Raw genomic sequence first — 13949 nt, forward strand, 5'->3', positions numbered from 1 at the left:
TCAAAGAAACACACCTCTGGGGAAGAGTCTTAGGTGAACAGAGGAGATACTTCTTGGAACAGGGACAGTCTTAACACCCTTAAGTCACTTTCCACAGTCAGGGGCCCATTGCTAGGAAGTGGAAACTTGATCTGTCCCATTAATGGAAAAAACATGGGGCATCGTTGGACCAAGATGTCAATGAATAATGCTCTCACTTTAATTCAAAACTGTTTCAATATCTAGGAAATTATCTGGAAGGATTAGAAAACCAGATAATGTGCTCTGGGTCCTAATCATAAGGTAATCAGGATCTGGGCAGCTGAATGGTTCTCTGGTGGCCTGGAAGGAAACAGGAAGCGTGAACGTTGTTGTGTTGTTACGAGGGGAAGGTTAACACAAACCTCAGTGCCGATCTCCTCTCACCGGCATATTTGTACCAGGAAACAAGTTCCCTGACTGTGCACTCAGGCCACTCATACTAGAAGCTAGTTTCTACTGACTCTTAACAACCCAAACAGCAATCTCAGATCTAGGCGTCAGAGAGTCTCAAAAGGACAACTGGAAAGTGAGTAATGTGTAACCTGTAATATTTCTATTTTTAAAGGAAACCGAAGGGAAATCCCAGGAATTAAAAAGGCTGATTGGTTTCATCCAGGTACCAGGAAAACGGACCGAGGAAAGAATTACAGGCTTCAGCCTGACATTTGCAGCAGTGTAATCTGAGAGCATCGATGCGTCCAACTTCTTAGGAGAGAGAAATAATTACCACTATGAGGTCAATGCGAATTCTCTCCATTGAAATGTCAAAAAGAGTGTGCCTTTTCAACTTGCCATGATCAAACATACCCAGTAAATTTCCCTCGTTTTCTTGTTTCCCAGGTCACCCGAGAAGGATTTCTGATCATCTTTCTGGTGACGGCAGTGACAGGACAACCTGGAGGAACAGTCCGCTGCCACTGCCACCTGGAGTGGAACTTCCAAGAAGGCTGCTAGGCCGTCACGTCCTTGTGCCCCGCTCTGGAACTCTTCCATTCTGACAAGGTCTTTTTCATATCTTCTAGCTCCTTGTTAAAATTTTCACTGTGAACATCTATTCTTTTCCCTAAAATTCACATAACATTTTATTACCAATGCCTTAACTTCTTTATCAGGTAATTGTTCTTTTCTGTTTCATTATTTATTTTTTAAGGGTTTTCTCTTCCTCTTTCAGTTGAGAGCAGTTCCTCTGCCTTCTCATTTTGTTTAACTTTCTCTGTCTCTTTGACTTTAGGTGAAACAGTTACCTGTTGCAGTCTTGAAGCAGTGTCCTTATGTGGAGATGTCCCTACACAGACCGCATGTGCCCAGAGCCTTTGGGGGGAGAGCTGGATCTGATGTGAGCATAAGTCATGTCCTTCCTCAGGGTGGGCTGGCAGCTCTCACTCTGGTAGGAGGTGGGGCTGGAGATAGAGGGGCTAGAACTGGAGCTAGGTGTGATCCACGGCTTCCCCTCTGCTTGGTGGCCATCACCGCCATATTGGGAGTGGCGTCTGATCTCAAGTTGCTGAAGCAGAATCCCTGAGGGCCAGGCTCACGCTGGCTCTGTTCCCTTTAAGTGTGTGTTTTCCCTTCTCCCCGCACTGGGACCCTTGCCCCAGAGGGGAGTGTGCCGGAGCAATGGGGTCCATGGGGCTCTTGGCTCATGTCAACTGCAGACAGAGGTCCAAGCTTCCTCCAATACGCTGTCTGTGCCGGCGTCTGTGACTCTGCTCAGATGCAGCCTTGGGTGCATGTCCCTTTCCCCCCAGCCTCCACCACCCCCACCCTGTTGCAGAGCCACAACACGGAGCTGGCGTGGCCCTCGCAGACTCTTGGAGTGTATGGGGGTGAGCCATGGTGTGCAGCTGTCAGACATCTGGGTGGCTTCTGAGGTGCTGCTTGAATAAGCACCAGCAATGGCCACCGCCCCACACCAGTTCCACTGCAGGACCTGGTCACCTCTGGCTCCCGCGGTGAAGTCTTCTCTCTGGTCATGGCTCTCCCAGGTCCAGTGGTGCTGTGCTGTGACGCAGAATGAGCAAGACTGGGGCAGCCACCTGGCTCAGGTTGGAAACTGAAGGCAAATGTGATTCAAGGGATATTGACCTCAAGTTTACCTGAAAGCCAAGGATTATTCAATATTCAATTTGACTTCAAGTTAAGAATTCATTAAAAAAATATTGATGAGGGACTTCCCTGGTGGCGCAGTGGTTAATAATCTGCTTGCCAATGCAGGGGACATGGGTTCGAGCCCTGGTCTGGGAAGATCCCACATGCCGCGGAGCAGCTAAGCCTGTGCGCCACAACTACTGAGCCCACATGCCACAACTACTGAAGCCCACATGCCCTAGAGCTCGTGTTCCACAACAAGAGAAACCACCGCAATGAGAAGCCTGTGCTCCACAACGAAGAGGAGCCCCCACTCACTGCAACTAGAGAAAGCCCACGCGCAGCAACGAAGACCCAACGCAGACAAAAATAAATAAATAATTTTTTAAAATATCGATGAATAGATAGATCAATAGACGTGAGATAAGGTACAGTAAAATGGTAATGGTTGCATCTTGGTATTGGGTACACACGTGTTCACTGTAAAATTCTTGCAGGGTTTCTGAATGCTTGAAAATTTTCATAATAAAATGTTCTGATGACATATTAAAATAACACATTAGAAAAATTTACTTTTCTCAAGTTGAGAAACAAATTTCAGGTTAGAATAAAAGTCATTAAAAGTAATTACTAAACTTCATCAAATTTGCATTGATGTTTATTTAAATCCTACTCCATATAGTCACCATCTCTTAAGCTAAATTAATAATGTCATCTGCATTCGGTTCTGTTTTTGTCTTAAAAGAGAAGGTTAAATTGAAAGGCAGGCTAATGTCTATTTCACTTAAACACATCTATGGATAACATCGGGATATTGAAGTTGTGAAACTGAGTGGAAATATATTCTAATTTCATGGAAAGCACCCATAAAACAAATGACACAAAGTTTTCAGTATTAAATACTTATGGGAGTGTTAAAAGCCCTTATTCTTGGATATTCAGTTAGTACCTTAAATTTAACAAGACCAGTAATAACTGGTAGATGACTCCAATAATGTAAGGCAGCCCCACTTCCATGTTAAATGGTGTAGCTCTAAAATTCCCTAAAATGCAGTAGCAAAATAATCTTCCTCCTGCAAAAAGAGATTGAAACTGTAAGGTTGTATATATTCTAGACTATTCAGAAGAGTACAAATTAGAAACCAAACTGGAACTTTCTAGCATCAGAGGAAGATGATGGCTCTCTAAAAACAAAATGGCTTCATGAATACTATGACCAAAGCTAGTTTTTAGGAGAAACAGTCCTCAAATGTCTTCAGATTCTCTTAAATACAAAGAAACAAACAAACAAAAGATTTCAAAAGAAATGGGATACAGAAATATCAAGTTCTGCCAGACCAGAGATGTAATTTCTAAGAATCCAAAGTTAAATGAGGACATACTTATAATAAGTTGATCATGCACAAGGAAATGAAGCAATTCCTACTCCTTCCCTCCCTCCCTTGCATACCTAGTAGGGAAGAACTTCTCCGTTACAAAGAACTTCTTTCTAAGGTGCCTAGGACAATTTTGATCCCTTCCCTCTCACTACATCTATATTTATTCAATTGCTTCCAGTTCTGCGAAATTGTCTTTGGATAGCACTTTCCATGTTGAACGTGAAGCTGGCAGAGACAGGTGCTGAGTTTGGAAGGGCCACTGGAGCAATGCCTCTGGAACTCGAGCCATGTTAGTTCATTATTTCTAGCAAAGGTCTATTTCATATTATCCAAAATAAATTCTTCTCCCAATTAGGAAGACTGGGCTGCAGTAATAAGAAAACACACCTTGGGCTTCCCTGGTGGTGCAGTGGTTGAGAGTCTGCCTGCCAATGCAGGGGACATGGGTTCGTGCCCCAGTCCGGGAGGATCCCACATTCTGTGGAGTGGCTAGGGCCGTGAGCCATAGCTGCTGAGCCTGCGTGTCCAGAGCCTGTGCTCCACAATGGGAGAGGCTGCAGCAGTGAGAGGCCCGTGTACCGCAAAAAGGGAGAAAAAAGGAAAAAAAAAAAAAGAAAGCACACCTCAATGGAGCAGATCCACAGTAGATGGATGACTGACAAACACGAGAGAATTGGCTATAAGCAGTGCTAATATATTAATATATATAATTAATTTAATAAATAATATATATTAATTAAAATGTGAGGGACTTTAAGATTGAGGCAAATAGAACAGTATAGAAATATACTCTAGTTAGTAAATTTGTTTTTCACAAGAGTGTGGGATAGAAATTCTGAAACTAGTTTTTGTGTGTTCCAAGACTGAAAAACTAAGTAAATATACTCAGGTAATGACAACCAGGACTCTCATTGTCAGAATAATAAGTTACAAATGAACTGGAGGCGATGCTAAAATGAACCCCAGCATGTTGAATTGGAATCAAAGGCATGAACTAATGAATAAAACACACACACACACACAGATAGATAGATATTGAAATAGGTATAGATGTATATAGGTACATTTGTATACATATACATATTTTTTTGATCTGTCCATGAAGAAGGCCTAGAAACAATGAATGAACTAAAGTAACAATGAGCATAGTCAGCACCCATATCTTGGTTCCTAAATATCATTTTCTGGTGATAACAAGAGTTTTTTAAATAAAGAGCTGTTCCGTGGTTGGGCAAGAAAAGTATAAGATAAGCCTGGAACATCTTGTGGTTCTGGCAGAAACTAAGGAAGTGCCCCCCAAATGATGGAGATGTGTCAGAAACACAGTAGCCTATTCGAAAATTCCCAAATGTCAAATCTGGAACAATATGAGCAATAAAACCGGACGCCTAAATCTAGCCATTTCAGTAATTACATTAAATATAAATGGCCTAAAATGGTGCCATTTAAAAGAAATTGACAGATTGAACTTTTTAAAAAAAGCTAATGATATGCTATTCACAAGAAAGCTGCCTCAAATATAATGATATAGATAAATTAGAAGTGAAAAGATAGTAAAATAATATACCAAGTAAACATTAATCAAAAAAACCGAAATGGCTATAGTAATATCAGAAAAAGTGGACTTCAGAACAAGGAAAATTACTGAGGATAAACATAGATATTTCAAAATTATGAAAGGTCAATAAATCAAAAAGAAATAATAACCCTAAATGGGTATGTGTCTAACAGCAAAGCTCTGGATGATATGATGCAAAACCTGAAAATAAATGGACAAATCCACTATTGTCCTTTGAGATGCCAACACTCCTCTTCATAGTGATTGATCAAAGAAGAAGATAGAAAATCAGCAAGGAGCTTAAAAACCCAAAGAGCATCACTGAACAACTTTACCTCACTGACTCTCCATTTAACAAGCAAAATGAAAATTCGTTTCAAGTGCACATAGGACGTTCATCAAAATAGGCCATATTCTGAGACATAAAACAAACCTTAACAAAATTAAAAGCATTTAATTTACACAAAGTAATTATCTGGCCATATGTAACTATAAATAAGTAGCAGAAAGATACTTTAAAAATGTCCAAATATTAGGAAATTTAGCATCATATTTTTAGACCCTTGGTAATGGAGGAAGTCTCAAGAGAAATTAGAAAACATTTTGGAAAAAATATAAAGGAAAATGCAATATATGAAAATTTGTGGGATGCAGCTAAATTATAGCTTAGAAAGAAATACATAGCATGAAATGTTTACATTAGAAAATATCCCAAAACAACTGTCTTTGCTGCTACCTTAAGAAATAAGAAAAAGAAGAGAAAATTAAACTCAAAGCTAGCAGAAGGAAAAAAATAATAAAGCAAGGAGCAGAAATTATTGAAATAAAACCCATAAAAATAGAGAAAAGTCATTGAAAACAAAAGATGGCGTTTTTGAAAAGATCAATTAAATTGAAAAGCCTCTGGACAGACTGATCAAGGTAACAGAGAGAAGACACATTGTCAATATCAGAAAAGAAAGAGATTATATTACTACAGACCCTACAGACTTTAAGTAGATAATAAGGGAGCACTATAAGCAACTCTGTCCATAAAGGTCACAAGTTATATGACGTAGACCAACTCCTTTAAAGATTACAAAAACTCACTCAAGGAGAAGTAGATAACATAGTGTGTCTTATGTCTATTACAGAAATTAGATGTATAGTCAAAACCTACCGGTAAAGAATATCCTGGGCCAAGATAGTTTCAACAATGAATTCTACCAAATATTTTAAAATGAAATAATGCAAATTCTACACAATCCCTCTGGAAAATAGAAAAGAACACTCCTTAGCTCATTTTATGAGGCAAGCTTTACTCTGACACCAAAAGGATCAAAGGCATAATAAAAAAAAGAAAATCACAGACCAATATCCCTCATGAACATCAGTATAAAAATCTTCAGCAAAATATTAACAAATTCAGTGCAGCAACATATAAAAGAAATGCTGCAACTCTGTAGGTAACTAAAAACCACTGACTTGTATACTTTAATCAGGTGAACCTTATGATCTGTAAGATAACTCAGAAAGCATTTTTTTAAAAAAATGTATGTGTATGTAAAATCTGGCACACAAATATATATAGCAGCTTTATTCACAAGTGGAAACAATGTAGATATTCTTCAAAGGATAAGTGGTTAAACAAACAGTAGTACATCCATACAAAGGAAGGCTGCTCAGCATAAAACAATGAACTCTCTGCTGCTTCTAACAATACGAACAAATCTTAAATTCACTTTGCTAAGTGAAAGAAGCCAGATGCAAGAGGCTACATATTATAAGTTTCCATTTGTATGACACTCTGGAGAAAGCAAAACTATAGGGATGGAAAACAAGTCAGTTACTGCCAGTCGGGGGTTGGGTAAGGGTGTGAGTGAGTGTGAAGAGCTGCACAAAGGGATTGGGGGATGGACCTGCCGTTGGGGGTACATGACTCCATGCGCTTGTCAGAACTCGTAGAACTGTATGTGAAAAACGAATTTTATTGCATGCAAAGAAAAATATACAACGGTATCTGACATGCCACCAAAGTAAGAAATGGTATCATCTCAAAAATTACATCAACAGAGATAAAACAGTAAAATAAACAAATTAAGCATCCGAGTCAAGGAGTTAACAAAAGATTAAAATATATTGAAGGAGCCCAGATAAAAGCATACAGTAGAATAAGGGTAGGACAAGTGAAAAAAGCAAAAGCAGTTCCCTGTAATTTCAGTGATGTTGATGCCCCTGAGTCTAACCCAGCCCAGGGAGGAAAAGGAAGAAGAGGTGATGAAAGCATAAATACAAAATTTAAAATGACTGAGAAGAAAATCCTTAAATGGAGAACTTTTTTTAATCAAAAGAAACTATTTGTCAATCTATGCAAATATTTTTTTTTTTAAGATTTTTTGATGGGGACTATTTTTTTTTTTAAGTCTTTATTGAATTTGTTACAATATTGCTTCTGTTTTCTGTTTTGGTTTTTTTGGCTGCGAGGCATGTGGGATCTTAGCTCCCTAACCAGGGATCGAACCTGCACCCCCTGCATTGGAAGGTGAAGTCTCAACCACTGGACCGCCAGGGAAGACCCCACTCTATGCAAACATATTTCAAAAAATTTTTTTAAGTTGGATAAAGTTTTTTAAACTTTCACATGCAGGCCATTCCAATACCGTTTAAACTGTTCACTGAAAGAGCCTAGAAGCACTGACTTCTAGGCACAGTGAACACCCCGGCCCAGAGGTCCTGGCGTCTAAGACATATTCCCAAATAAAAGCCACCAGGGCTGCTCCCAGGACTGGGGCACACAACCCGACCATCCTCTCACACTGTCACACCAGAGATCAAGAAAGAGCTCAAGGATTAAGGGAGGGATGCTGAGGATGCAGGAGCCGGGCCGAAGGATGACCGCTGGCCAGATGTGAAACAATGACAGCGTCCAGAATCATAGGCACTGAAACTATTTGGAAAACGCTGCTTTAATAGATATAAATGAAGTCATTGTAAAGAGGGAGAGAGACCATATTTGCCACTATTAGCTTTAGTTGTGTAAACATGTCCCCATTTCCCTGGGCCTTCCTGGTTTGTGTCTACAGTAACTGATAGCGTCTCTTTTCACTTTTCTGAATACTTGAAAAAATACTCTAAAACGCTGGAGAAACAAAAGACTTTCAAGACGAAATAACCGGAAGTAAAGCAAACATGCCGATGTGGACAGAACAAATTCGGAAAATTTGCTTATGTGCTCAGTACTAGAAGATATTAAAAATTATTACTGATTTTTAGTTGGGGTAATGCTATATTGACTATATAGGAAGAGTTCTTAATTTTTGAGATGGATTCTACAGTATTTTAGGGTGTTGTGTCATGATGTCTGTGGTTCGCTTTAAAAGATTTCAGCATAAATGTGAAACAAATAAGGATGTATATTTGCATTTCTTTGAGTTCCATAAATAAATTCTGAAAGGATATACAGAAAGTAAAAATGCTGACTCCTATGGTAGCTATTTTATTTTGTTTTATTTTATTTCTGGTGAAGGGATGGAGGGAATGGAGAAAGAAAAGATAGAGGGAACTTTTCAAAAGTTTGCCTGTGTATAACTTTTTTTAAATGTATTTTTACTCAATAAAGTAAATATTTTTACTATCAGAAAACTTCTTCAGTCTTGAACAGATCAAGAATGAGAAGATAAAATCAATCTTTAGCGTGCCTGAGTGATGTCATCGTAAATGTAAGTGAAATAATACATTCCTAATTTTGTTCCCTATAGAAAAACATATTCTTTTTAGGGGTTGTACAGAATATTTACAAAACCTGAGTATGCATGAGACCACATATAAAACCTCACTGAATTTCAAAGGGCAGAAATTGTGCATGCCAAATGCTCTGACCACAGGGATATAAAATTAAGTTGTGTTCAAAGACAGATTTATATCCATGAAAGCTTTTATTATTAAACAAGGAGAAATGAAAATAAAAGAAAGCATTCAGTCCAGGAAGTTAATATAAGAAAAACAAAGTAGGAGGAAGGAAGTAATTTTTAAAAAAGAAAATTGTGGCGAAGATAGAATAAAACCAGATTTGATATACACATACAAAGAGCTTATACTCTGAGGGGAAAAAAAGCTAATTAAAATGCCAAACATCTGGCAATCTCTTCCAGAAAAATGAGAAAATACACATACACAAAATAAAGAATGAGAAACTAGCTAGATAGAAGACTAAATGAATAATATGGTCAACCCTGTTGTAATTAAGATGGTTACTTCTATGATAACATATTTGGAAATCTTGCAGAAATAGACGGCTTTTTTAGGGGACTGTAATTTTCCAAAACCTTCTGAAGATGAAACATACCATCTAAATGTATAATGATCACCGAAGAAAATTGAAGGATTATCAAAACATTACTCCCAGAAAAAGGTGCCAAGCCCAGATTTTGGGGGCTAAACTATTTCCAACTTTCAAGGAACAGATAATTATCATGCTATGTAAACTGCTCCAGAGCAGAGGAAATTACAGGAAACTTCCAGTTCAATTCACAAAGCCAGCACAATCCTGATCCCCAAACCTGACAAAAGTGGCACAGAAAAGAAAATGACAGGCCAGGAATAGGCTTACTAAAATTATAAAGAAACTACTAGCAATTTCAGACCAAGTTTATATTAAAATGATAATAGTTCATGATCAAGTAAAATTATTCGAGAAGCACAAAGATATTTTAATAGAATATATCCCATTAACAGATTTTTTTAAGAAAACCATGTGATCATCTACAAAATGCCCCAAAAAAGGCATCAGAAAAAATTACAATATCCATTCTTGGTTTAAAGAAAAGGAAAAAAGAAAAACATCTTTAGGAACGTGGGATCAGAAGGCTACTATGCTCATAGCAGCACTTAGACTTAATCAGATTTTAGCCAACAAACCACTCACATTAGGATTGTCCGGGGGCTCATTTAAAACGTGGATATACAGCCTTTTCTCTTGAAACAGTCACCTTTTGCCACAATAATGCTGTGTAACAAGCCTCCCCGAAACTCAGTGGCTTAAACCGAAGCCTTTATTTAATTTGTGGTCCATGCTGGGATGTTTAGGGGAGATGCTTCCTTTGACCTTGGCAGGGCTCCCTGGGTCTGGGGCTCAGCCAGCTGTGGGGTTCAGAGCTGTATAGTCACCTGGAGTTCTGCCCACACCCCTCCTCTTCCTCCTCCTGGGCCAGTAGGCTGCCTGGTGGCTTCTGATGGTGATGGCTGAGAAGAGAAAGACCAGGCACCAGGCCAAAGGCCCTCTCAGGCCGCTGCTGGCGTTGCATCTTCTAACTCGCCATAGGCTGAAGCAAGTCACACGGTTAAAGCCAGTGCTAAGGGGTGGACAGAGCCTCCCCCCACATAGAGCACCCTTCAAATTCCAACAGCAGCAGGTGCGGATAAAGGGGCAAGAATCAGGGCCAGGTCTGTATTTTTCAAATTTTCTACAACTATGTCACTTTTGAAATCTTATTTATTAAAAAAAAAAAAAAAAAAGAATGATTTTGGATTTAACAATCCTTGGGTATGTGCCACTTCGTGGGAGACCCTGACACAGACCAGTCTTAGGCAGTGAGGTCTAATGGACAGGGGTGGACACGGGATAGGAATCTGGGAATGAATGTGCGTGTCCCTGTTCATCAGAAGGGGAAAAGGACGAGACAGGAGGCCATGCTTAGGGTCAGAGATGCCGGCACAATGCAGCCGGGGCTGGGGGTAAACACTGCACTGGGGCAAGCCTTTGAAACTGCCCTCTGCAGTGCGTTACTGCATCACGATATCAATTTAGTGGGCCAGCAAGCCTTTTCTCAATGGAGTAGGATAGACTAGGAAATCTCAGAGTTCGTAGCAGAGTGGATGGAGGTGCGATCGTGGAGTGTGTACAGGATGCGATGTAAAATGTCTTAACAGCCTTAAGAGCAAAAGCTCTGGAAGAGGAACTACAAGGGCTCACGTAGGCTGTGCTGAGGAAGATGTGCAGGCAGGACCACACGGCCTCAACTAGTCCTGGTGGAATGGTCAAGAGCAGCCTTCCGATTCTCAGAGCATTCCAGTTTGGGCAGTAAGTTACGCGGTCCTCCTAGAGACAGTCAGCTGAATCCAGCGACCTAGTAAGGGCCGAAGTGGCCCTACACAAGGGGCAGACTCCTCCGAGTTTCCCCAGAAAGGAGCCCCAAGAGTGCCCGGTGGCCGGGATCCTAAGTCCGTGCTGGGATGTCAGTCTCCTGTGTCGCCTTGGCCGGGCTCCGGTTCTCAGCTATTTCATCAAACACTCTACCAGAAGTTGCTGCGGAGATGCTTTGCAGATGTGGTGAACATCTGCAATCAACTGACTTTGTCAACATCTACGTTATCAGCAGATAATGCCGGTGGGCCTCAGTCAGCTGAAGGCCCTAAGAGCAAACGCTGAGGTTGCCCCGAAAAGGAGGAATTCTGCTTCAAGATACAGCATAAATTCCTGCTCGAGTTTGAAGCCTGCTGTTTGCCCCATGGATTTCGAGCTCACTGGCCCTCTCAATCAAGCAAGCCAATTCCTTAAAATAAATCTCTAGCTATATCTATCTGTATCTATATATGTCTGTCTCTGTGTCTGTATCTATCTGCATGTCTATATCTATCTACCTATCTCTATCTACATCTATATATCATCTCTAGCTCTGGCGATAGCTACATCTATATCTCTATCTCTCCTATTAATTCTGTTTCTCTGGAGAATCCGTTTGAGACAATGGCTGAGAGTCAAGGCATCACCTAGAAGAATGTCCAATCACGCAAGGATCCAAGTGGAGAGACTCAGCCCAGGTCCAGCTGCGTTAAGAGGTGGGTTAATTAGGCTGGATGGTGGTCATGGGGCATAAACGGCAGTAAAAGGTCTTGCATGGGAGAGACACCCTGGTGTCTGGGGCTAGAGCTACTGTTTAACTCTTACAGGGTTCAGGGGACTGATGAGATACAGTGCTGTGTCATGAACCCCAGAATTTACTGCCTCACGATGTCATATAGTTTGCACTCTGCCACTTTCTCATATTACAGTCGCAATGTGGAAAAGCCTGGATGTACTACGTGTGGGACATAAGGAGGGGTGGATGCCCGTATTAGGGTCTCCAAAGAGACAAAACCAATGTATGCAATACACACACACACACATATATATATATATATACACACACACACACATATATATATACATACACACACACACACACACATATATATACACACATGTGCAAATATCTACTTATGTATCTATCTATGCTAGGAGCTATATTATTTACCAATTCCTTCTTCTTTGGGAAACCTCAGTGTTTACTCTTAAGGCCTTCAGCTGATTAGACATGGCCCACCTACATAGTGGAGAGTAACCTGTTTTACTCAAGTTAACTCATCAGAGATGTCAGCCACATCCACAAAGCATCCTCAGGGTAACATCTAGCTAGTGTTTGACCAAACAACTGGGTGCCACGGCCGAGCCAAGTTGACACCTACAACTGACCATCTGGACATCGCATAACTTTGGATCCAGGCCAACCTGGAAGGTGGTCATCCTCACTGTGTAAACTGGGCGAGAGGCCACCTCCTGAAGCCTCAGTTATCTTATCTTTCAAATGGGCCTGATAGAAATTCCTTAGAACAAGTGTTGAAAGAATTAAGTACGTGCCCAGTCAGAGGTGGATTTTGTTATTGCCTCGTCCACTGCTCTGGGGGACGGTGAGGCATCAGTGGAAGAAGAGAAATTAGGGGGAGGCTGTGTGCAGACTCTGGAGGAAAGCAATTTTTCTTGTAACCCGAGATGGTGGCAGCACAGACCCCAGTTTGGAGATGTGCCCCTGGGGCCTGTCCCACTTTGTCACAATTCCACAAGCTACCAAACAAGCGCCCGATTGCCATCCGAGGTTGCCGGCCTCTGCCTGCAAAGGAAGGCCTCTCTCAGTGGAGTTGGTTAAGGCCTAGGTTTTTTTTCTCTCTGTCTGTCCCCTCTCCCAGGACTCACACACAGCCTCGTTGTTAGTACCTCACACACCTGGCAGAAGACAGTCCTGTTTAAAGCTGGATTCCTTTCTAGGAACCAACAGCTGACTGCAGCACAGTGTTCTCCTAGGAAAGTAGGTCTACAGAGCAGATACGATTACAACCCATCCAGGTCAACGTGAAGGAAAACCAATAGCAAAACCAGAAGCAAATAAAAAATAAAATTCAGCTGCTTAAACCCCCTTGACTGGCATCAAAATATAGGTACAAATGAATTCCTGGGCTGACGCACAGCCTGAGACACCCAGAGTGTTATGATGTGTCACTTAGGTCATGGCTAACCGCGTGCCAGGGCTGCCTCCCTCAGAGCAAACAGGTCAGCATCACATTTCTTTGCTGTTATGTAACTGTTTTCACTTAAAGGATTACTTGTCCTCCTACAAGAAAGAGCCGTCCACCTTCTTCTCATGGTACGAAGGCTATTTCACCAACCCCACACGTACGTATATAGATTTCATATGTACACTTTCGCTACTTTAATTGATGACAGGAATGGAAAACTGACTTCCCTTTGTGACCACATTCAAAGGCTTCCCTTTGCTCTTAGCTTTCTGGATATTTCATTTGATTATAGAGTAATTCTGAGCCCTAATAATATCATCAATCAGTGAGATGAAAGGGAGAGCTATGAAATTCTACGGAGGACCAATTTCAGGGCCCTGACACTGATCTTTCCTCTTCTGGTTTCTTGAAAACAATTCCTGAAAAAACATTTCAAAAAGAAACTTTTTTTCCCGGAGATTTCAAACAGGATGTTATTACTGCTTGTTCTATTACATTAGAAAACCTTTATTAAAACCACCTTTCTCTGGCATTTCAAATAGAGAGGCATGTAGCAAATTTGGCAAACACAAGAATACTTCTGTAATGCTGAACAG

At 40.7% G+C, this 13949-nt stretch overlaps 1 long non-coding RNA gene across 1 annotated transcript; it reads left to right on the forward strand.

Annotated features, from left to right (window-relative positions):
• The first annotated feature begins 534 nt into the window (after nucleotides 1-534).
• LOC138842415 (uncharacterized) lies at nucleotides 535-879 on the forward strand. The gene is made up of 3 exons (XR_011376913.1): nucleotides 535-547; nucleotides 638-757; nucleotides 862-879. It is a non-coding gene; the product is annotated as an uncharacterized lncRNA (long non-coding RNA).
• The last annotated feature ends 13070 nt before the right edge of the window (nucleotides 880-13949 follow it).

The sequence above is a fragment of the Globicephala melas genome, chromosome 18 (genome assembly GCF_963455315.2).
Source record: "Globicephala melas chromosome 18, mGloMel1.2, whole genome shotgun sequence".
Taxonomy (NCBI): Eukaryota; Metazoa; Chordata; class Mammalia; order Artiodactyla; family Delphinidae; genus Globicephala; species Globicephala melas.